We start from the raw sequence: 23,535 nt of genomic DNA on the forward strand, positions 1-23,535 counted from the left end.
ATTTTTGAGAGAATTCTCACGTCTGCTTTTATTTGATCAAAATTAAAGTAAAACCAGTAATACTGTGAACTATTACAATTTAAAATAACTGTCCTCTATTTCAACATATTTACAAATGTAATTAATTTCTCTGATCTAAAAGCTGAATTTCCAGCAGTCAATAGTGTCACATGATCCTTCAGAAATCATTCTAATATGATGATTTGGTGCTTAAGTAAAACTTCTTATTTTTTTATCACAGTTTAAAACAGCTGTGCTGCTTAATATTTTTATCCAAACCACCATAATTTTCCTCCATTATTTTTGATCAATAGAAAGTTCAAAAGAACAGCAGTTATTTAAAATATATTTGTATTTATGTACCATTTTATCATAATACTGGATCTAAATAAGACAGTAAATGAATTGGTAATTTCAGTAGACTATAGGAATGAATACACTGAACACCTTGTTTACCCAAATAAACCATAATCTTATCTACAAATGAGCATAGGTATATTTCATGCTGCACTTATTCAATACAGTGAACTTTTTCTTCTACATCTGAGTGCATTCTCTAATGCCAAAGGTCTCGAATACTATGGGATTATGAAAGAACATTATTTATCTTTGAGTGAAACCTTTTACCTTTTAGGCAAGTGCAGTCTTGCTGACTGTCATGCGGTCCAGCAGAACCGTTGCACTTTCAGTGTAACAGTGGTGGAAAACAACACCAGATGGAACTCATTAGATTGTTCCTTCTCCAGTCTTGTCTGATCTGTTTGGATTTAAACCCCTGTTGATCAGGGTCATGCGTGCAGATACAGTAAGGTTTTGAATGTGTTGACCTGTACTCGTGTATTAATGATTACAGATTTCTTTGTTAGTTATTACCAATCTAAAACAGTTTATATTTGTTGTGCTTTTAGATTGCAGTGTTTTGGCCGCTTATCTCCCTGTTGCACTATTAGGGTTTTATTTATTTATTCATTTTTACTGTTGAGCTATGTAAAGTAGCCTATTTTATCTGACAGACTCTCTTTCGAAAAATGGGCAACACAACATAAATCAATAGGCTAATATTTTTTTTAAATAAAATAAAATAACGATGAATAATTATCTAAATAATTACATTAATAATCATTAATTAAGAAGTGTTAGTGACAAAGAAACAATGATGACGTTAAAAAAACGAAGTAAAGGTAAAAACACATGTCTTGTTTGTCTGTGCACTGTAAAGAGAGAAGAACTACAGTAACTTTTGAATGAGTAAGAGAACATCATATTATAATTTTTTTTTACCTGAAGGTTTTACCAAAATCGTGTTTTAAAACGAAACCATTGTAATCCAACAAGGTATTCGGCCCCTAACAGTCCGCAATCCACAGGCATTTGCAACGTAATTACGTCTTAATTAAGCGACACGATGACGTTCCTGGACCACACGGTGACGCCATCATCGGTTGACAGGGAGTCGTACAGGAATCGGTTGGATAAAGGCGATCGCGCTTTAACGGAGAAGCATCGGAGTTGTGTGTCGTATCCATAGCGTTCTTCAGATCGGTCACGTATTATTACAGGGGGATTTTATTTTTTTCGGAAGATAAATAATTGATAAAAGCTCTCCCTGGTTCATGGACTGGAAGGGTGCGCGTAACGCTCCTACTTTATTTCATCGGATGAAAATGTTTGGTTTGTGCTTGTAAAACTTCAACTCGTTTTCAGAGGATCGTTTCATCTTTCTTTCTGGCACACCGGAGAGGAGAAGAGGAGAGACCGGTGACCGTAACTGGACTCTGGATAAGATATCTGGGGGAACTAACTGACCTCCTATAACACAGGAGCTTTTTTGTTCGTCTTTCCATCAGTTTCCAGGGTAAATACATGCATTTGTCTAATAGAACATCTTGTTTAAAGGCAGTGTTGTGCAGAAACGCAAACTTGACCATGCAAGGCTGAAATTGTTGGAGTAAAGGGCCATGTGATCAGCTTCAATACACAACGTCATGCAGTGGACATATGAAGCTGACTGCATGGCCTTTTCTCGTGTATATAATATTTAGTATATGTACCGCTGCTTATGATGTGCTTCTGTTCAGAGTGCCTATCTGGTCTGTTGAAGCAGGTTTGGTATTTAAAACTGCAGTGTTTCACTTATAATAATAATAATAATAATAATAATAATAGAAATCACTCGCATGCACTATTTCGCAACTGTTGTTATTGTAAGCAACTTTAACAGTTAAACTATTTAACCCAAGAAATAGGACGTACACTAAATACAGTGTTTAGTAGTTGTGTAGCTGCATAAAACAAACCTAATATAGAAAAGCTTGAGAAACTGTCGTTTTGCTTTTCTGCTGGTTTGCTCATACAGATTTAACTCGCACTTCAGATTTTATAAATTAAACCATTTTCTCTTCACAGCAGATAGATGTTGTTGTTGCCCTCTAAATGTATTGGATGATCTACTACACCGTTTATACGGTGTGTTTATATATATATATATATATCTGAGATCGTTTGGTGTTTTAGATTAGTAAAGATCAATAAACCCATAAGTAATAGTAGTATTCATTCTGTTTTTCTCTTGTTTAGCCGGTTAGCGACAAGAGGTTTAGCTTAAGCTAACACTTTTAGCGCACCCACAGCTGGACAATCGAAAGACGATGTGGTTTATAAATGTTTCCCCGATTTTCCTATAGAATGGCATTTCTAATATAAAGTGCTCCATTTTGTACCCGTGTCACCAAAGGCAGCTGAAACATCTCATAGCTGTTAACCTAGCACGTTAGCTTAGCTAGCTAACAATCGACGTTCAGCCTTTGCCACTGCCGCCTCCCAGAAGGGCTTTAAATCCACGTGAAGTACCCGCCAATATCCGCACAGAGTTTTCGGTTTTGAATAGGCATTTTCGGGAAATATTAAACTTGATGGCACGTTGTGAGTGTGCAATTATTAAAATGTACAGATTTGTGTGCAGCGCGTGCAGGTCGCGAGACAAGCACATGTTAGCACTGACTACAGCCGATCCAAGTTTTTCAAAGGATAGTTTTTTCTCTCTCTCAAACTCTTCAGGAAGTTTATTTCAAATACAGCGTACACAAAATATTATTAATAACAGAACTTTTCATCCATCTCTGCAACCTCAGGTGATTTGAACAAATGAAAACAACTACACCGTATGATCACATGGCTATACAAAACTTTTATTTATTTTTTATTTATAGGCAAATGCTTTCCTTTTATAATAATTTATAAACCTAAGAGATTTGGGCTGCTATTTAAGTTCAGGGTCTTAGGTTTGAAAGTTTCAGCATAATTTGTAATATTATGTAACTTGTTTTACAGGGTTTGTAATGCCATCTATTGCTCCATGTGTTTATGTAATATCTGTTGTCAAATAAAGTTTTGTTTGGGAGGAGGGAGCCTAGGGAGGTTACTCTAGAGAACAGACAGAGGTCAGTTTGCAAGTTTAAAAACTGTCTCCAAGCAATGTGCCTCTAGTTTTAGTAGTTATCACCTGTTGTAAAGTTAAAGCATCAGGACGGTGATGCACAGACCCTTTAGGTTTGCTAGGTTTGGTTTTTAAGTTTATACATTTTGTAGGTCACTCTGGGATACAATGGAAATGGTTTGATAAAATTGGAAGGAAGGGAGAGAGGGGAAAGAAAAAAACAGGAAACACAGAGGATAGTGTGCAAGCTCTTTCGTCCTCTCACACCCTTTCCACAACATCCATTTCCATGTGAGAAATGCCAGAATCTCCCTCCTGCACTATAGGGGTGGGTGAAGCATTACACTGTGGCCTTTACACTAAGAAAGCAGACAAGGTTTAGTCTTTTGCATCTCCCGTATGGATCTTTGTGACTTGCTGAATGGCCTTAATGTTTTGACACGACACAAAGAGAGCATACAAGAAGGCATGACCGGATTGGGAGATGAGAGAAAGGAACCGGGTCATCTGATGAGTGGCTCTTTGAACAGAATATTTTTTTCAGGCCAACCACTTCTTAATGGCACTAAGCTAAAATAAGAGCAGGTCTGCTGTGTGGTTTTGATTTAAAGATAGTCTTGGTTTAAAAGGGTTGCAGAAATCAGCAGCCTTTCACTGCCGACTCCCTTTGTATTCTCTGGACTCCTCCAGGTGTTCACTACCAGTGAGTTTTCTTGAAGTTCACTCGCATTCTGCTTCTCCGGTGATGGAAGATGATTGATTCTGTTGCTCAGTTGAAAGGTCTGCTATACGTTCATGAATTTGAGAGTAAAAGGGCTTATCCAAGTCTTCCAATACTAGGAAATCTTCTTGTCTGCTGATAAATCAGCTCTTAATTCACTTAACTGTGCATTTTTGCTTTGGGCAAGTGCATACTAAAAGACTGAAGCATAGAACTCTGTAGCTAGCTTTGCTTATTTCTGCTGATTTGGAACATCTTTTCTTAATTTGTTTATTACACGTTTGTACATATTTTAGCTGGTTACTCATCTACAAATAAAAGTTCAGTAGCCAATGTCAGCCCACAAAAAACGATAAGTATTGACTTCCACACCAAATGATGATAATGTTTAGGGATGCATGCACCGATATGAACATTTTGGCCGATACGGATAACCAATATTTTATTTATATTTAAAAGCCCATAACTGATATATTGGCTGATAAATCTAAATCCAATTTTTTATTTAATTTGAAAGCCTGATTGCAAAAACAAAAGTCTCACCATTAAAAGTCATGTCCCAAGCACAAAATTATAATGTTCTTGTTATTATTTGTAGCCCATATGACAAACTTGTGTTGCACATGTTGCACTGAACTGTATCTTCCTTTTTTGAAGTGATTCCAATCATATTTCAAGCAATTCAAAACCAACATGGTGAACACTTCATGGGTTTTGAAATGTCTCAGCTGAAGGAAAAAATCCATTATTTATCGGCTTTATATCGATATATCATGGATCTCTAATAATGTTCTGTTTAAATTTGGATATGTTGTATTTCACTTTAAGTTCTCAAGGTCTTTACAATCTGTCAAAGGTTTTTATCTTTCATCAGCTGATTTTTTTTAATGTAATTCCAACAATATTGTTGCGTCATGTTGCTTTTGTTATAGTTGTTCTGTTGACTTCTCTATTCTCACAGAATTAGAGCAATGATTGCAACCTTTTTTTTTATAGTTCTTGGTGTGAACATTTCACATTTTTGCATATTTATCACAACCAAAAATAGATAATGCGTTACTATAAGGTTCAATAAGTTAAAATTAATTCATGATTAAATCGTTTATTACAGTCTTTATTACTTTCTTAATGCAAGTTAATAAAAACTGTTCATTGTAAGTTTTAACCTACTCTGTCTGGTCTATTTAATATTAATAAAAAAAATGGTAACACTTGATATCATTTGTTCATGTTAACAAATGGAACTTTATTGGAAAGTGTTAGCTACACAAAGGATCAGACTCGGATGTAATTGGTGTTGTTTGGTTGAGCTTCGTGATGCACCATGGTTGCAAAATCTGTTTTTTATTCACCCTCACGTGACTTCAAACTTTTAACACTTTTTTTGTTTCTTCTTCTTCTGTGTAACACAACAGATGATAAATTGAAGAATATTGGTAACCTGCCACTGTATTGACAGAACATTTCTTAAAATATCATCTTTTGTGTTCCACAGAGGAAATACAGTGATATAGGTTTGGAAGGACATGAGGATGAGCAAATGTTGACAGGGTTTTCATTTTTGGGTTAACTATCCCTTTAATCTTTGTGCACTCAATATCTTATACGTTTTTGAATGGTTCTCTTTTCACTTGTTGTGCTGGGGAATAAAAAAGGCAATGGTCACGTGACTGTCATGTCTTCTGCTTTAATGGAGGTGTGAGTTGCCAGGGAGTGTTACTGCTTTTTCATGCGCTCTCACAACAATTAGACACAAGCAGAGGATGGAGGATCTCTCAGGAGTGAATTTCTCAGGGAGTTTGGTGAAATCAGTTCTCGCCCTGTAGCCAATAATTGTATCCAAAAAACTCATCTTTGATCACCAGAATGGGATATTTGAATGTTTTTCCTGTGATTTTTTTTTTATTCATGCCTTAAATGTAACTCTACACCCTTGCTTCATTTAGTATATGTGGACCCATGAATATGCAAATGAGCCCCGGCTTCACTCAATAGTGTTTTATGTATCACTCTTTACAATGCCGGACACATAACGGTAATTTATATGATTAGCCTTTGGCTTGGCTACGTTATCAAATGGCTTATAATGTGTAAACAAACCATGTTCCCATTCACCACCTCAGAGTCAGGCGGCTGCCTTCTACAAATCAGTATCCTTAGAAACGCTTAGAACAACTTAGAACCTCAGTGGAGAAAGACATCTAATTCATCATAACATCTTAATACTCGTCATACACAATTCACCCAATATATTGCTAAATATATACGATTTTTCATATCAATAGAAAAATTTACTTTGATAACCTGGCTTATATTGAGTCTTTTTTCACTGCAGTTTTAAAGAGAAAATACTCAGTACTGGTGTTGAATTTTCACATGGTTTGTGTTGAAGTTAGTTTATTTGTAGAGAAAAATTAGTTCAATATTTTTCAATAAGGTTTCGTTATTCGTTTAACGTTTGTTAACTAAATTATCTAACATGAACTAATAATGAAAAGTACTTAAATCTTAATTTACATTTCTACATTTACTAATACATTTTTTAAATGAAATGTTCTTAATTTGTAAATTTGTTAACATCAGTTAGTGAAAGTTTGTCTTGCGCATGACTAATAGGGATGGGACGGTATGAAAATTTCATTTCACGATTATAGTGACCGAAATTATCGTGATTATCAATATCATCACGGTTTTGTTAAAAAGATGAAAGTGTTAAAAAAGAACTGATGCTCACACTGAAGACATTTCAACAAGTTTTATATTTGAGAATCAACAAACAACAAATAAAACGAGCAGCTATATGCACTTTTTAAAGCAAGATTCTATTCTGTGGCATTTCCTTCCCTATAATGACCGTCATCAATAGCAACGCATTATAGCTCAGTGCACATCCATGCATCACAACGGAAACGCGCTCTCATTTAATTCTAATACAACTTGTCATCTTGCGTCTCCGTCTTTGATTGTATTGAAAATGAAATCAGAGATGATTTATTGTTCACAGAATTTGATAATATTGTTGTGATCATCTTGTCTGGATGAGTTTTGTACGCTGTACAAAATGGATTTAACAGGTAAGAATAGAGAAATTAATCTCTATTCAATATGTCCCCGTAATTAAGTGGTAAAAAAAATCGGTGTAATAAGAGTACAATGAATATACATTATTATCTCTCAAATGTCACTCTTAATAGTCTTGATTGAACTTGTTCGTTCGTCTTTAGCTCAAAGCCACTTATTGCTGCAAACTTTTTTCTTCGCGGAAGCTTCAAGTTTATCTCAAGTGAGTGAGATAAAATATTTCAACTCAAAACAACATTTTGTGCCCAATTATTTCCCAGACGTATTTTTAGTATTGAGATCAAAGTTAACTTGCCTTGCGTTCGCTACAACAGTGGATGATGGTCACCCAGGACGACTTGAATTTGAAGTGTTTACCCCTATCACAGCGACTTTTTTTGTGCATGTTCTGCAGACAGAGTAACCATCCTCGATTAAGTTTCCCTCAGGATTTTTGTAAATGCCAAAATATGACCACACCTCAGTTTTGGTCCTCTTAAAAGGCTGAAAAATCTCCCGAACACGAAACTCCCGAAAATCTCCCGAACACTTCCGCCATTCCTTCTCGAATAAAAAGAAAAACCACAACATTGCGCGCATGCATCAGACTGTTGCTGGCTGGACAGGATTTATAGTGAGTTATTAAAATCGTGATAATCAAACACGGTTTTAATGATAATTGAATTTTAAACGATATTACTAACCGCAGGAAATTTTATCGTGGTTTATAGTGAAACCGGTAATCGTCCCATCCCTAATGACTAATATGTTCAACTGTATTTTTATTGACTAACATTAACAAGGGTTAATAAACGCTTATCTAATGCATTAACTAATGTTAAGAAATGAGACCTTATAAAGTGTTACCAAAAAATATTTTTAAGCCTCATACTGATACTTGATGTACATATAGGCCTACCCCCATAAAGACACATGTGCTTTGTGCCCTAAAAACATTCCTTTAGTAGGGTAACTAACAGACTAGTTTCAGCAGATAAATGGACTAAATGTCTATAACCTGCAGCCTCAGTACTGGCTCCAGTCCAGTTTGGCGCAAAAGTTATGTGGATCTCGGATGCTGAACAATGCGCTTTAATGTTACCTGATTGATTTGTCTTAATGTATTGTTGAATATAATACATTCAAACGCAACCATAACAGTAATCGTGTGAAAACATGGCTGCTTAAACTATTTTTGGTTGTTTAGCGAGCTACTAATTGGATGCTTGGCTTAGGGTAATACCGTTAGCACACAGCTGGACAGTCAAACTTGTTTTTTTCTTCTTCATTTGGCCGTTATAGTGATGGGTTGTTGGATGAGTAGGTGACCACCCTGGCCTGTGACTAGTTTAAAGTAAGTGTCTGGATAGTTTTTGAGAGCTCTGCTCACAAACACTTGACTTTTCAGACACTTCAAACACTTTCTGTTTTCTAAAGCATTGTGAAATATTCACAGAGAGAAATATTGATGTTAGTATAATAAAACTGATCAGATCATGACTAATAATTTTACTTCCTGACTCTTATGTTCCTATTACTTTGGCCAAAACAAAGTTTGGTTGACATTCAAAACAAATCACTGCAAAATAAGGCTTAATTTCTCCACAAATGTCTCTTCAGGGTCCTATACCATGAAGCCGGTTTAGGTGGCTAGCCTGCTATGTTTCAGTTTAGTTTGCATCAACCCTGGGTTTTAGGGACCATGAAAGTGGTTTGGCTTTTAGCAGTGTTCATCGCCATAGTAACTTACGCTACACGGCTAACCTGTGTCCGGGGCAGGTTATGTTCTAGGTAAGAGGTTGCAAACTGAACTTGGACCAATCAGCTGTGAGCAAAGTGACACATGTCTGATGCGATAAAGTCACTCCACCTGTTTCTACTCCAAATTAAAGGTCACTACATAGCAAATGATTTTTTAAGACAAAATCGTCTGGTTTTTAGTGATTCTTATTTAGAATAATAAATTTGTATGATTTAGATATTATTTATGTAATTATTATACCCTTTATCAATCACACATGTAGAATTTTAGTTCATCAATTATTATTACGCAGTTTAATTGAATAAGTATATAAAGGTAATATAAATACGCTTTAGCATCAATAGATGAAGCTATAAAATGACTACATGTGAGCTTAAATGTTCAATTCTCTCTATACCTTTATCAGCTGTATAAAATAACTTCACAACTTTTACTTGCACTGATATACAGTAGCGAGACTTTTTCTTTTAGTTGTCCTCTTTCATAGACAGCTGTTTCTTCTTGCTGTGTAAATTTGTTTAAATTCTTACTATTTTAATACTTTTATTTAATAAGTGAATTTCGCTGCTTCTCTCGCGAGAAATTAATCTCAGTTTCACTCTTTCTCAACGTGTGATTGGCTGTTCGCTACTGATGTCACACCTAAACTCCTAAACTCATGATCAAAGCCTGAGTTGACAGAGAAAGTTGATGATCAGCATCAGGGTACCAACAAAGCCTGGTTGGATTGGTTTGGTTTTGTCAACTCTAAACTAATCCTGTAACCCTGAGTTTGTTCAGCTACCATCATGGTACAGGCCTCAGTTCCTTCGGAAACATTTGGAGAGATTATTTTTGCTCTGTTTATCTCTTTTTGGAAAAAAAATGTAAGTCTTGGGTGAATGCCCTTGCTGTATGGGTGGTGAATTCTTGTGTTGCTCTGTGAATCACACTTGTGAACACACTGCCCCCCTGTCCCACTTCTGATGAATTATGGAGTGTTTATTTGCTTTGCTGTAATGAGCTCTTTACTTTCTCAATATTTTCCTTCACTGTTTCCATTGGTTCTTTGCAGACTGAGAAATTTTTGCCACCTCAGTCATTAGGTTTTGCGTGTCTCTAGAGTTGCAGCACTCTCTTTTCAAGAAATTTAGGCTTAATTTGTTGAGGAAACAGAACTTCTTTTGTGCTATTAACAACAATGATTAATATGGATCTCCCTTATTTAGGGTGACCACCCGTCCCGCTTTGCGTTGTACCGCACAGCATTTTCACCCCTTGTCCCGCACGTCACATATTGAGAAAATGTCCCGCATTTTCAACAGTCTGTTGGTTTTTAATTGTGATATTAAGAAAACGTGCATGCATTCTTTTGCCTTTAAGAAAGCATTTTGTTTATTCTTTTTGCAGCATAGTTTTTCACCTAGTTATATTTAACAGTCCTTCATTAGAGGTACAAATACAGCCGTTTTTAAAATCCTATCCAATGGTTGAAAGGACAGGAGTAAACATGGTCACTAGTAGGTTGTGACAGCTGTCAATCAAAATGTTGAGCGGTGATTCGTTCCATTGGTCAGAATTGTTTCAAAACTAGTTATCTGCATGATACCTGCTGCCTTTGGGTTCAGTGATGTTGACTTTAAATGTCATGTAAAATAAAGACATGTTATGTTACTTTGTGATGTAATGGTGTTTTCTGGAAGGGACTAAAGAACAAATAATTTTTATCAGCTGAAAGGCAGAACACAAATGTTTTTATTAAGTTAGATAAACATTATATAACATTTCTAACATATATAATGTTATATTATATAACATATAACATTTGGTTTGTTTAATGGTGGTCACCCTACCCTTATTCCACCTGTTGCTGTGCCAAAAGTCTTTTGAGCATCGACAGTATCTGTGTATTTAGCGTTAACTGCTGTTTATTTAAGTTGTTTTAAACGCACTGTCTGGTGATGAAAGAGTGCATGGTGTTTCTTCGCTTTCACTTTGTTCAGTTATTTCTCTTTCCTGTATGTGCAGGTGTGTCACAGCAGGCCAATCATGTGACGAGTCACTTGACAGATTCCATCCTCTATTCAATCCCCACGGATGACTTGCGCTGTTAGTCCAGCCTCACAAACATCTAACATGGCTGTGTAGAAATTAGGAAATCAGATTTGTCTTGTTCTGTAGTGATCTCCTCTAAAAACTTTATCCAGGAAGAGCTTGTCTCGTCACAGGTAATCTGTGAATATAGATCTAATCCTCACACCTGGTCTTATTGCACTGCACCGCTCTTTTCATTAGATCTCTTCTCAAGCATTTAAAGCTGAAGTGTGTAGTTTCAAATGGAATTGGGTTAATGACATGATTTTCTATTTTAGGGATGCAATTTAGATTTTTCATTGCAGATTTAAACATTTTTTACAAGCAAATTGGCTGATTCTGATAAGCCCCTTTCACACAGTGCGTTGATCCCGGGAAATTGCCGGGAAATTGCCAGAACGCCTTCTGTGTGAACGTAAACACGACCCGGGATTGATGCCAGGTTGGGGACCTAGTAACATTGCCGGGATCAGTCCCGGAACGCGCGCTATGTGAACAAAAGCCGTAAACAATGCCGTGTCGTAATGATGACGCTGTAGTGAAAGCAGGAGTGAAACGGTACGTAATGTGCTAGTTTATGATCGAATCAGAGAAAAAAATGCACAAGTGTGGTTTCTCCAGAAAGAAATCGCAGGTCATAATCAAACTATAGACGCTGCTGGGACATTTTTACGGTTTGTGTGTGAACGGACTCTCTGATTCCGGAAAATCATTTCCAGTGTGAATGAACCAAAATCAAACGAACCCGGGTCAAATCCCGGGTCACTTTATCAGTGTATTTTCTGGAATCTCTGTGTGAAAGGGGCCGATATTAGAGACAACCACTGAATTTAATCACGATCCAAATATGCTATTGTTTTTAATTAAAATCCCCCTGTAGTCAATTTTATCCCTTTACTTATTTTTGATCACCAAAATGGCACATTTAAATTCATGCCTCAAAATAGCTCGAATGTAGCTCTATACCCTTGCTTCATTTAGTATTTAGTATACTCGTACAGGCTCGTCTACAACTATCAGATGTATCAGAATGGTAACGCGTTTTATGTATCACTCTCTACAACTTCGCAAACATAACGGTAATTAATTATTAGCCTTTGGCTTGATTACGTTATCAAACAGCTTATAATGTGTTGGTAATGTTACACAAACCATGTTCCCATTTGCCATCTCAGTCTGCCTTCTAAAAATCATCATCCTTTGAAACACTTTGAACATCAAAGAAAGTCAGTGGAGAAAAGCATACAGTTGTAATTGAAATTATTCAACCCCCATTGCAAATCATGTTTATTGGCAAAATTTACAACTTTCAGCTGTTTACAATGAACACATCAAACAAAAGTAATCGAAATAGCTTCACAACAAATGTTTCATGTGGTTTCCCCAAATTCAACTGAAACTGCAACTCCAAAACAGGTGTTTTCTGCTACGCAGCAGTTAATGGTATGCTAAAGGCCGCCTGCATTTTTAAGTGATTGGTTACTAAGTAGTTTGTGATGTAAGAAACACTGGCGAATTCAAACTGTTTTTGAGACTGTCTTTTTTTCACTGATGATTTAAGGAGAAAAACTCTGCATAATGGTGTCGACTTGCACATTGTTTGTCTTAAAGCATATTAAAAGCACCACATAGACATATAAACAACATTAAAAACTTGATTTTCACCACAGGGGGTCTCTAAATAAGGTTGTATAGTTATGATATAAAGCAAAAACAAAATGGTCTGTCTTTTGATTAGGGAAATTAAGCTACATAAAAGATACACCTGCACAAAACAAAAACTGCAGTGCAGACAGATTGAATGAAATTTTAAATTCACTCTCAGACAGTATGTGGCGCTTATGGAACAACAGCGAAATAGTGTTTCCATTTATCGCTGTACACAAAGCAGTGCTGCGCTTCTAAACGGACATTATACGGAGGTAAGAAGTAAAGGTAATGCAATCAAAGCTTTTCTGAAGACAGTCTGTTCCCTTTAGAGATACATTCATATAAACCGCAATTTTATATATATTTATATACTTGTGAGTGTGACTGCCACAGTAATTTCTCTGTTGGCGTGTCTGTTCTCCTCTTTGTGTCCATCCTCAGGGTGTTCTGTCTCTGACCTCTGTTAACGTCCTGTTTGCAGAGTTAATATTTCCACACAAATTACATTTTGGGAAATGATTGTAATGCAGTTTGTGCGCAAATCCGGAATAGAGATCGGCCAAAATAAAATGAGAAAACGATCGTGTTAGGAGCAAAAACTCCAGATGAACAGCAACTATGATTTTTTTAGACAAATAATCCATCCCTTTGAAGGTGATTCATAAGATTGTCTTTTCATTTACTCACCAGTCACCACCAAGTTGTTCTAAACCTGTATGCATTTTTTCTTCCTCTGCTTAACAACACAAGACAGTTTGGAGAATGTCGGTGGCCAAACAGTTGATGGCTCCCATTTATTTCCATAGTATGGGGAAAAAAAATACTTTGGAAGTCAGTATGTCCCATCAACTGTTTGGCCACCGTCATTCTTCAAAATATCTGTATCATCTTTTGTGTTCAGCAAAAGAATTAAATTCATACAGGTCAGCAGTGAGTAAATGATAAGATAATTAAAATAGTGTTTATCTAGAACTCGCTGCTCTTTTAGAATTAGTTTATTCCTACTAAAGTATACAGTGAAGACAATGGAGTGCTGTTTTACATTTGATTAGCCTACTTCCTGACTGTTTATTCTTTTTTTTATTTTTTATTCTTATTTCACAGGAAAGTTATATGTCAAGCTCCAAGCTGTTTCTAATTACCTCTATGAGAGGAATGGAATATGTTGCTTGCTAATAAATGAGTTGTCAATTTATGATACTTTCTTGTCTCTTAATTTTGATACTTAATTTATATATTGATGTTAATAATGGCCAAATGACAAGATATGTACTATTTATTTTGGTGATCGGTATCAGCTGATACGGCTTTCAGTGTTTGGGGATGGGTGCCGAAAAGCATGTTCTGAGCATGCTTAGTAAACCATATGACCCCAGTTGATGAATTAATGTCTTCTACGTTGTGAAGCTTGTGGCGAGAAGACTTCTCGCGTGAGCTTCAGAACGCACTTGCGCCACGTGTTTACGTTTGTTGATGTCAAACTTGAACTCGCAAATTTCCATTTTACAAGGAAATCAACCTGCAGATGGATTATAGTTATTGTTGCATGTTAGGCTGGGTTAGAAAGCATTTTAACATCTCAAATTATACACTTCAGCTTTAAAGTTTAGAATGTTTTTACCTCCCTCAATTCCATCATTCTTTATGGCCCAATTTCAGCTTTGCTCTGGTCCTCAGAGATTGTATGTGCAGAGGTTCTGGACACTGTAAGCAAGGGCAATGTCAATAATTCAGAGCTTTGCCATCCAGCCCTTGGCTCTGATTTGCATGAAGGGGTTTTAAGAGATCATAGGAAGCTGGGAGAACATTACATGTACCACAACATCCAGAAAAAGGTGAAGTGATATCCTTCACACCTGGTTTACTTGCTGAAGCATAATTTCTAACCAGCCAGTTGCAGATTTACTTTTGTTTTCCATGTGGTCTGGAAAACTAAGATTTCTCCTTGGGAATTGCTACACCTAAATAAGGGATGCCACCATTTGTAGTGGTGTCCTAATCCATAGTGGACATTGAGTGCACTCATTCAATCTCACAATGCACTGTAATAACAGCGGAATCCTATAGGTGTTAAGTTTCTTTATGATTTATTAGGCTATTTAATTGTTAAATTAAGGTTTATACCCGTTAGTTTCCATGAAAGAATTCAAAATAGATTGTATCATTACTACTGGAGTTTGCCAGTTAGCTAAGTATCAAATAATTACCACAGGGCCACACCATTTTCAAAAAAACGTATGTGTTTTGGCCGGTCACTTACATGACAGCAGTGTTTTGGGGACCTGAAAGTGCAAACATTTGAAAACTGGTTTCAAAGTGCACGTTTTTGAAAACGATGCCATTATAGTCTCCGTGTAAACTTCAAAAACGTGAATTTTAAAAACTGTGATGTTATGCGCATGCATATTATGTGTTCAGTCAATAGGCGCGAAGCTTATGCAGTCAAGTGCACCTGTGAATCTCAAGTTCATTATTACAACTTATACTACAGGGCTGTTGAATGCTTGATTCTGATTGGTTGAGAACGTTCTAAGGTGTGCAATTATTTTCAGGGAAACGCACGGCTAACGTAGTTACAGTTCCATATCACTCACTTAATAGGCTATAACAAATAAATAATTATTGATAGGCCTATAGCCTACTTGTTAATAGGAATTGAATTATAGGACACTGAATTGAATTAATTAATAAATAATAACATTGAAGCACATGTCTCTCTCTCTCTCTCTCTCTCTCTCTCTCTCTCTCTCTCTCTCTCTCTCTCTCTCTCTCTAATAACTGCATAAAGCTGGGGACACACTTATTGTAAGGCCGGTTATGAATGTAATTTGATACTTTGTTATGATTGATCATGCCCAAACGCGTGTTCAGCGCGTTCAGTCTGTGTTTAAAATCTGCTGCAGTCGATGGAAACAGAATTTTTCAGCCAGTTGTTAAGTATGTCCAGCATTAGTTTGCTATCAGTGGCTCAAACCTCCGTTACTAACTCTAAAATGACGTTTTGGAATTAGCAACGGAGGCATGGGATTAGATGCGCAATAAATTAGTCCTACATACAAGAGCGTTTTAATGACAAAAACTTTACAAACGTCTTGAAATACATCATTTGAACAATGTTTCGATGTGTGGTAACTGTAGTGTAAGCGGAATAATTGACTTCAGGCTGTTGAATTATTAGAAAAATAATGCACACCGAGGTGTAACGGCCACTCCGCTTTGCGTCGTGACCGCATTACCACCTCGGGTGTGCATTATTTTTCTAATAATTCAACGGGCTGTTGTCAATTATTCCTTACTTGACCCGTTCAAGCCTAAAACGTAACGTGGCCTAAACAAGATTAAATTATATGGTGACAATAAACAAAAATATCTACATCTGAATTGAAAATTATGCATTTCTATAACATATTTATAGATGGAATCACAACAAAAAAATGTTCCACATACTGATCTTTATATATAGATATTATAGATTTATTCTATAAGCTCATCTTCACACAACTCGTCATTATGACGTTTCATTCTTTTGACTCTTACATTTTCTGATGTTACATTTTCCCCATTTAGTGTTTCCACAATGTTTCCAAACAACACGCCTCTTCCTACATAAGCTATGTTCAGTTTTTTTTTTTAGCTATATTCGGCAACTTGGAGTTTTCAGATTGTATTTCCAACTTGTCTGGAACGCAGAATCAATGGAACACTTTGAGAACAAGACATTAGACTTGCTTGCTTTTTCATAAGTGAGAGAATTCACCCAAGAAAGAACATTTGTCATTTACTCACCCTCATGTCATTCCAGGCAATACATGGACTGTTTTCTTATGTGGAACATTAAAGAATATATTTTCCATGCAATGCAAGTCAGTGGCGTCCAGTGATTTTTCATCCTTAATCATCAACAATTTTACATTCTTCAAAATATATATATTTTGTGTTCTGCAGGCTTGGAATGTCATGAGAGTCAATGAAACATTTCATAAACTATCTCTTTAAAGCCACTTTCACACTGAGATTCTGGAAAATACTCTGTCCCGGGATTTGTCTTGGATCATTTGATTTTGGTTCATTCACAATGCCAGCGATTTTCTGGAATCAGTGCGTGCGTTCACACACATCCCGTAAATGCACGTGACATTTAATGTCTCTGCAGTGTCTTAAGTATGCTTATGATCTGCGATTTTCTCTCTCGAGAATTTTCTCTTTTTTTTCTTTCTGATTTGATCATAAACTAGCACATCGCGTACCGTTCCACTACTACAACACATCCCTTACAGCATTGGTGCTGATGCTGCATTACTGAAAGTCGCTTGACTGTCGATTCTGGATAATGTCTGTTTGTGTATATTTTGATTTGTGAATACTTTGGATTGTGTCCTGGAAAGTGTTCGAGCATTACAGAAAAGCTTTTTCTCCATCTCTCCGTGCATTCTGCTGTATCAACTCACTCTCTCAAAATATAAAAGGATTACCGCCACCAGGGTATTTTGCTTTAGCTCTCAATATGGCTTGTGAGAGGTTTTGAAAGGGTAGCCCTCAGCATTGTCTTGAGCTCTTTGTGTCCTCTGTGTCTTTGTGGTTTCACCCTGGGACCCAACAGCTGCCCTGCCCCCCACCAACTCCCCCGAACATCAGCATGAAAAAAAAAAAAAGAAAATCCAGTTCATTCGCTTGGCCCTGTATTCCATGAGACCAAGTGATTTCACAATACTTCACATGAACTATGATCAACAAATGTGAGATTTATCAGTTTCACATCAGTTTTGGATGACAAAAGAATTATCAGGATTTCACGTGGGAACCCCTCGTCCACTTCAGGAAAAAGTCTGCCTTCGTCTTAAGTGCCCTTTCATATGACTTTCGTCAGGGCCTTAATGAGACACGGCTGCTTTGAGTTCCATACGAAAAGTGCTGCAAGTATTATCATAGGAGTGCAGATATTATAAAAATGCTAGATCGCGAAAAAGCAGAAAGTGTATACGATATAGTGAAAATGTTTTACATTTTTAAAAACCGTAACAGTAAAAACAGTGGTTCTAGTGGTCGACCCATGTGTTTTTTTCTTTTTCTACCAATTAAAATGTTGGGTGGCCAATATGCATAATACTGTTCAAAGACAGTAAATGGGATTTGCTGAAATGGGGAAAACTTATTTACCCACCATTTACACAAAATAAAATGGATGTTTAAAAAAAAAAAGTACTATTAATTGACAAAGCTGTCAGTAAAATTAGGAATTGACAGTGGGCCTATTTGGCCAAATGGATCAGCTGATGCAGGTCATAACTATTTATGTTTTAGAAAGGAAAACAGCTTCACAACTTCAGTTTCAGCTTCTGCTTTTTAATGAAAGTGGTGTAAAGGGAAAAAACCTTAATCAGATGTATGAAAGGAGGACAGCATTAAAGCAACAAGGTAGATGTTTGCTTTAGAAGACCTTTTTAATATTTCTTGTTGCTTTGTACTATAAACCATGTGTGAGAGCTACAAACTTGGGTGCGAAATTAGATGTCATTGCAAAAGCTCTTAAAAATAAAGTATATTTTTTGACAGCTATGGTTCCATGAATAACCTTTAACATCCGGTTCACTGAAAGGGTATTTGGGGAATCTAAAAGGATTCTTCTTTGCATTGCTGCAAAAAAACCCTCTTGGAACCTTTATTTTATATGATTTGTCTGGTTATCAGTCTCTCGTATCCAGACCTTTAGACTGACAACAGAAAGTATGGACTCCATTGTAGCTTTCATGGGCCAAGAAGCGCCCAAGAGGCCATTTGACCGGCATGTAAAGCAACCAATCACAGTTTTTGTTTCACGTCGTGTTTAGGATCTTGAAAATGTGAAGTCGATGTTCCTACGTTAACCGGCCGGCGTTCATCTAATTAATGATACGATATGTTCAAGAACTTTGCATACTTTTGAAAATCCAGTGTTTTGTTGATCCTGATATAAGTGCTCATTGCCACAGTTGTAAACATGACAGCTTTCTGCTTCCACTAGGGGTTTGCTGTCACATTGGCTTTGTTTCCAGTCAGACCGTTAAAGATCGCGACACACACGCATATCCCGGAAATCCTGTAGACTTCAATAAGATGACGACTTCAAAACTCCTGAAGTGTTTCCCATTTTGTGTGCCTTATGCATCAGACGTTCAGCGAATGGTTTGTGAGCGTGACGTCTTAGGCTGAGACTAGGTAATCATTGGCTGAGCTTCGAGTGGTCTGCAATTGAAATTTAAAAGCAGTTGAAACTGAATGAACTTTGAGTGATACTTGGTTAACCCTAGCTCATGTTTCGTTCCATAGGTTTTAACACATTGTGGAACATTGATGCAAGTCATATGAAATGGCCTATAGAGTGAGCTGTCTTAGTTCTCTTATTCCAACACATTTCGGTCGTTTGGTTCTCAGAGGAAGGTCTTACACCCCCATCTCCTGCCCAACAAAATCTTTACACTGACTGCTGTGATGCAGGACGCTTCTTTCAGAAGAAGGGGCCCCCCAGTGAAGAGCAGTTTCCATGGTAACACCTGGCTGTATGAATGGATCTTTGGGGAATTGTGGTCAGTGGCATCCCAGCATCCTCCACTGGCACTGCAGGACGATTCCGATTCAATCAAGCCAACCATCTGCAACACACTTGCTTTGTAAACTCTTTTGGGTCTCTAACTGTACGTCAAACTCTGGATGTTTTCTGTCATTCTGACAAGTTTCGAAGAATGTTTCTCTCCTTGAAGCCAAAGCCTGTTGTGCTTTGTAATAAACTCACATGTGCCAAATCTTGCATAATTTAGAATTCTTGAAGGAGCCTCTCGCCTTTAGCACAGTTCTCAGAGCTCATGTAAAACAACCTTTCACTGCTTTGGAGGAACTTCATCTTTTGGATTCCAACCTTCCTTGAATTAACAGATTGTCCAAAAACAGTTTTTCCTGAAAAATTCACCCCTAGAGGTGCTTCTCTGAACGTCTGTTTTTTCGTTGGCCCACATTCACATCTTCTTTCTAACCCATTGACACTGAATTATTTACTGTATGCATCAGAACTCTCAGGTGCTGGAGATCAGACTGCATGTGTCTCTCTACAGAACAGACAGGCCCATCAAACTTTTTGTTACATGTAGCCACAGGCCCCCCTTTCTTTGCACCAGGGCACTGAATAAACTTGTCCCTCAGTCTCTGTCATCAGGAACAGAAATTGAAGTGCTTGTCTATAAGGATTGGGGCTTGTTGTATAGATTGAGTTGGTATCCTTGTACATGGTTGAAGAAATCATGTCTTGTCATATAGGGTAACATTTTACAACACCAAACTCCTGTTTATACGGACCATTTATTAAACGTTTTAATGCTTTCTTTTTATGTGAAATCTTGAAATAAAATCTAAATGTGTATCATTAACTACACTACTATACTGACTTGCCAATCAGTCAGTAAACAGTCAGAAGTTGATTCAATAATCACTATGATTTATTGAAGGACTGATTCAAACTGGACTAATTCTGTGAAGGAATCGTCAGACTGATTTAAACTGCTAAAGTTATTTGGTTCTTTTAATGAATCGTTCAAGAAGAAAAATGTTCATAAGTCATTTGCTCATGAATTGGACTACACTTGTCGTGCTATAAGAACTTTTTATTGTGCACTGCTTCCATGAACAGCTCTATATGAAGACATGTTTTCGTCATCGTTTTATGTTACAGACTTTTCTTGTCATTTTCAGTTCCGACTGCAAACTCAAATTCACAACTGGTTAAATATCTGATTTATTTTGGCATGGTGCTGTAGAAAATAGTAACACTGCTTTACAGCAATGAACATTTTAACATGACCAGCCACCAGCCACAACACCTGCACAATGATTAGCAACTTGACCCACTCTGACCAGCATGAACTACTTTGGCTTATGGAAATTAGCCAATCACAACATGGGTCATTCATCATCACACGGGTTCCAAAAGGTGTGTTTTTGTAGTGATGCAACAGAGCAATTTTAGGTTCTCTAAAGAACCTTCCAGTGACCATTTTTTTTTATTAGTGTGAAGAACATTTTAATAATCTAGATAACTTTCCACTATAAAGAACCTTTTGAGCAATGGAAAGCTTCCATGGATGTTAAAGATGGAACCATCAATGCCAATAAAAAACCTTTACTTTTAAGAGTGCACTCTAATGAAGATTTTTTTTATTATTGTTTTAGCTCAATGTCTATTACTAGTTTTCTTTTAAAATATGAAGCTGTATTAACTGACAATTTGGATATTTGAGTTCTCAAGTTCAATCAAGGGAAGTTATTCTAACACCTAAATTATGTTGTGATAACTAAATGCAACAGTCTTTTTATTTTTTATTTTTTTTTAAACAGTGTAGAAGTCTTAAAGGTGAACTTCAGTGGAAGAATTGAATGCCACATGTAGAATAAGCCCCCTTTAAAGCTCTTTCCATGTGTTGGGTCCATATGTCTGAGGAGATGTGGCTGTATGCAGAGTAATGGGCATCTGGTGGCTCACTCAGACTGACTTAAGGACTATTAGTGAGGATAATCCTATAGAGACAGGAAGTTGAGCCACAAAGCCCTACAGAAAGACAGTCACATTCTCCCTCTCACTTTCTGTCTTCATGTTTTGTGGTTTATTTTTGAAATTCTTTTCAGATTTATGTGGTTTATTAGTATGGCAAAAAAATTGTCTTTGAAGTTTTTGATAAAAAATGGGAATACAGCAAATTTGTCCTTGTTTCTTAGCTCTCTGCTGTCAGGCATACCTTTCATTTTGACAGTGGAAACTGCAGTTAACATTTATCGTTACTATTGTTAATACAATAATCCTGTTTCATTACACTAGTCACATGATTCTGATTCATCAATCTGCGGTCAAATTCTTAGAATTGCTGCTCCTCCAAATGTCTATATATCTGCTCATCCGGTCAACTAATCCCAGGTTGTCTTGCAGAAAAAATATATATTAATAATATATACATTTTATTTTGTATCGTTGCAGCATTTGTCTTGTTAAATGTAAAGTAAAAATTTCATAGGGCTGCAACATATTGGGAAAAAAAACTGACATTGTGATTATGTGATATTGTGTCACCTGATGACTTGGTAATATTTGGAAAGAATTATTTCAGAATAATTGGGAGTGCTTCTACATAGAAAGTTGAAAACTGTCGTTTTACTTTCTGGGCCCAAACCATCCTTGGATAAATGATTTGGATAAAATCTGTTCACACTTGAGTTTTACTCTTTACAAGAACCAGCTCAAACCTCATTCAGCAACAGTTAAAAAAACTCTTTCTGTTTGAGATTTCAAAGGCCACATTCTTATTTTATTAATATAATGTGTCAAAAAAAGTGATTTTTATTGTAATTATTGAATACAAATATTTAACAACAAAAAAAGAGAAAGAAATAGTAATACTATTGTACTGTAAAATAGACAATCAGGTATTCAATAAAATAATTTAGGTCAACTGGAACACTTCAAGTGATATTTACAATACTGCTTAATTACTTAATTTTTTAAATGTTCAACCATCAAATGCATATATGCACTGCCAGTTTCAGAATGAAGTAATTGTGTAATAAGTAGGATAATATGTTAAATCCTCTTATGTCAGCCATGTAAACAAAATGGCAAATCTTACTAGATACTAACATGTTGCATCTTAGTAAGGCATACAAATGTAGCTTATTTTTTTTACCTTTAATTATATCTGTCTGCCACCCTTTGAATGCAGACAATAACAATCATCCTTCCCATTTATCCTCTTGAATGCAGTTGCAACAGATGCTTGATTGTTGAAATACAGCACATACCTTAGACAGTGTTCCTTCCCCCCACAGAAGCCATAGGCAAAACCAGTCTCTAATGTTTGTGTGGCATCATTTTTTCTCTTTCAAACCATGAATCAAACTGGTGTTTGCCTAGCTGGAGAGTTGGCCTTGGGATATATGCTAACTGGCATCTTTGTGTTCCTGTATGTGCTGTATGTGTGTGTGTGTCTGCCTACATTTACTTAACCAGTCTGTTTCCTCTCGCCTGTAGTCTGTGGCTCAGCACATCAAAGGCTGTCTCTCTGCAGAGCCTGAGATAACAGCGTAGCATAAACCCTGCTGCTCTGCTAAGCTTTTCCAGAGTCTTTCCACTGCCCTCGGGCGCACCCACTACCTCTTTTGTCTCCCTGAAGCCTTGAGAAAAGATGTGTGTGTGTGTGCGATTTGGTGTTTTGCTGGCTGCGCTCCATAGGTAAAGTTTGTGTGGTGCAGGCGTTTGCCAGTGTTTCCTCCGTCTTATCCAACGAGAGGCATGTGCGTGCAGGCACGTGTCTGTTTGTTTGCTGACCTGCCAATCCTCTGTTGTCCTCGCCGTCTGGATAGCTGTTGTTCATTCTGCTGTAAGCCAGACTGCTTTGCTGTGTTTTGCTCATGTATATACAGAAGCTGTTTCTCAGCCTAGTGAGTTGCTGGCTTTTTTTTTGTTTTTTTTGTGGCATCGTAAGAACATTTTGTTTGGCACTACAAATAATGTGCCTATGATGCCTAAAATCCTGTTTAGTTGGAATGTCAAAGGTTCTGATTTTATTTTACTTTAATTGTATTTTTAAATTGGGCTCAGTTGGAGTTCTAGAAGGTGGGTAAAAACTGAAACTTGTAAAAATATATCAGTTTTATCTATGCAAACATCAGTTCAGTGCTTATGAGATTCTCCATTGTTTAATATTAATTAAAAAAATCAATAGAGATTCTGGAACCTCTCTGATTGGTGGATGTCACATCGGGTCCTGGCGGGTTGTAATGCACACAATTCTACTTTTTATATTTAGCGTTACAACATAA

At 36.7% G+C, this 23,535-nt stretch overlaps 1 protein-coding gene across 2 annotated transcripts in view; it reads left to right on the forward strand.

Annotated features, from left to right (window-relative positions):
* Positions 1–1,407: 1,407 nt before the first annotated feature.
* The window catches only part of fbxw7 (F-box and WD repeat domain containing 7), a 173,335-nt gene continuing 151,207 nt past the window's right edge, over positions 1,408–23,535 (forward strand). Inside the window, exon 1 of one of the 2 annotated variants that reach the window (XM_077232408.1) lies at positions 1,408–1,855. The gene's annotated coding sequence lies outside the window, so the exon portion shown is untranslated. The remainder of the gene's footprint in view (positions 1,856–23,535) is intronic. The other variant, XM_077232410.1, reaches the window with a different exon arrangement.

This window comes from Siphateles boraxobius, unplaced genomic scaffold (assembly GCF_051911475.1).
Source record: "Siphateles boraxobius isolate OS27281-9 unplaced genomic scaffold, OSU_SipBor_1 17, whole genome shotgun sequence".
NCBI lineage: Eukaryota > Metazoa > Chordata > Actinopteri > Cypriniformes > Leuciscidae > Siphateles > Siphateles boraxobius.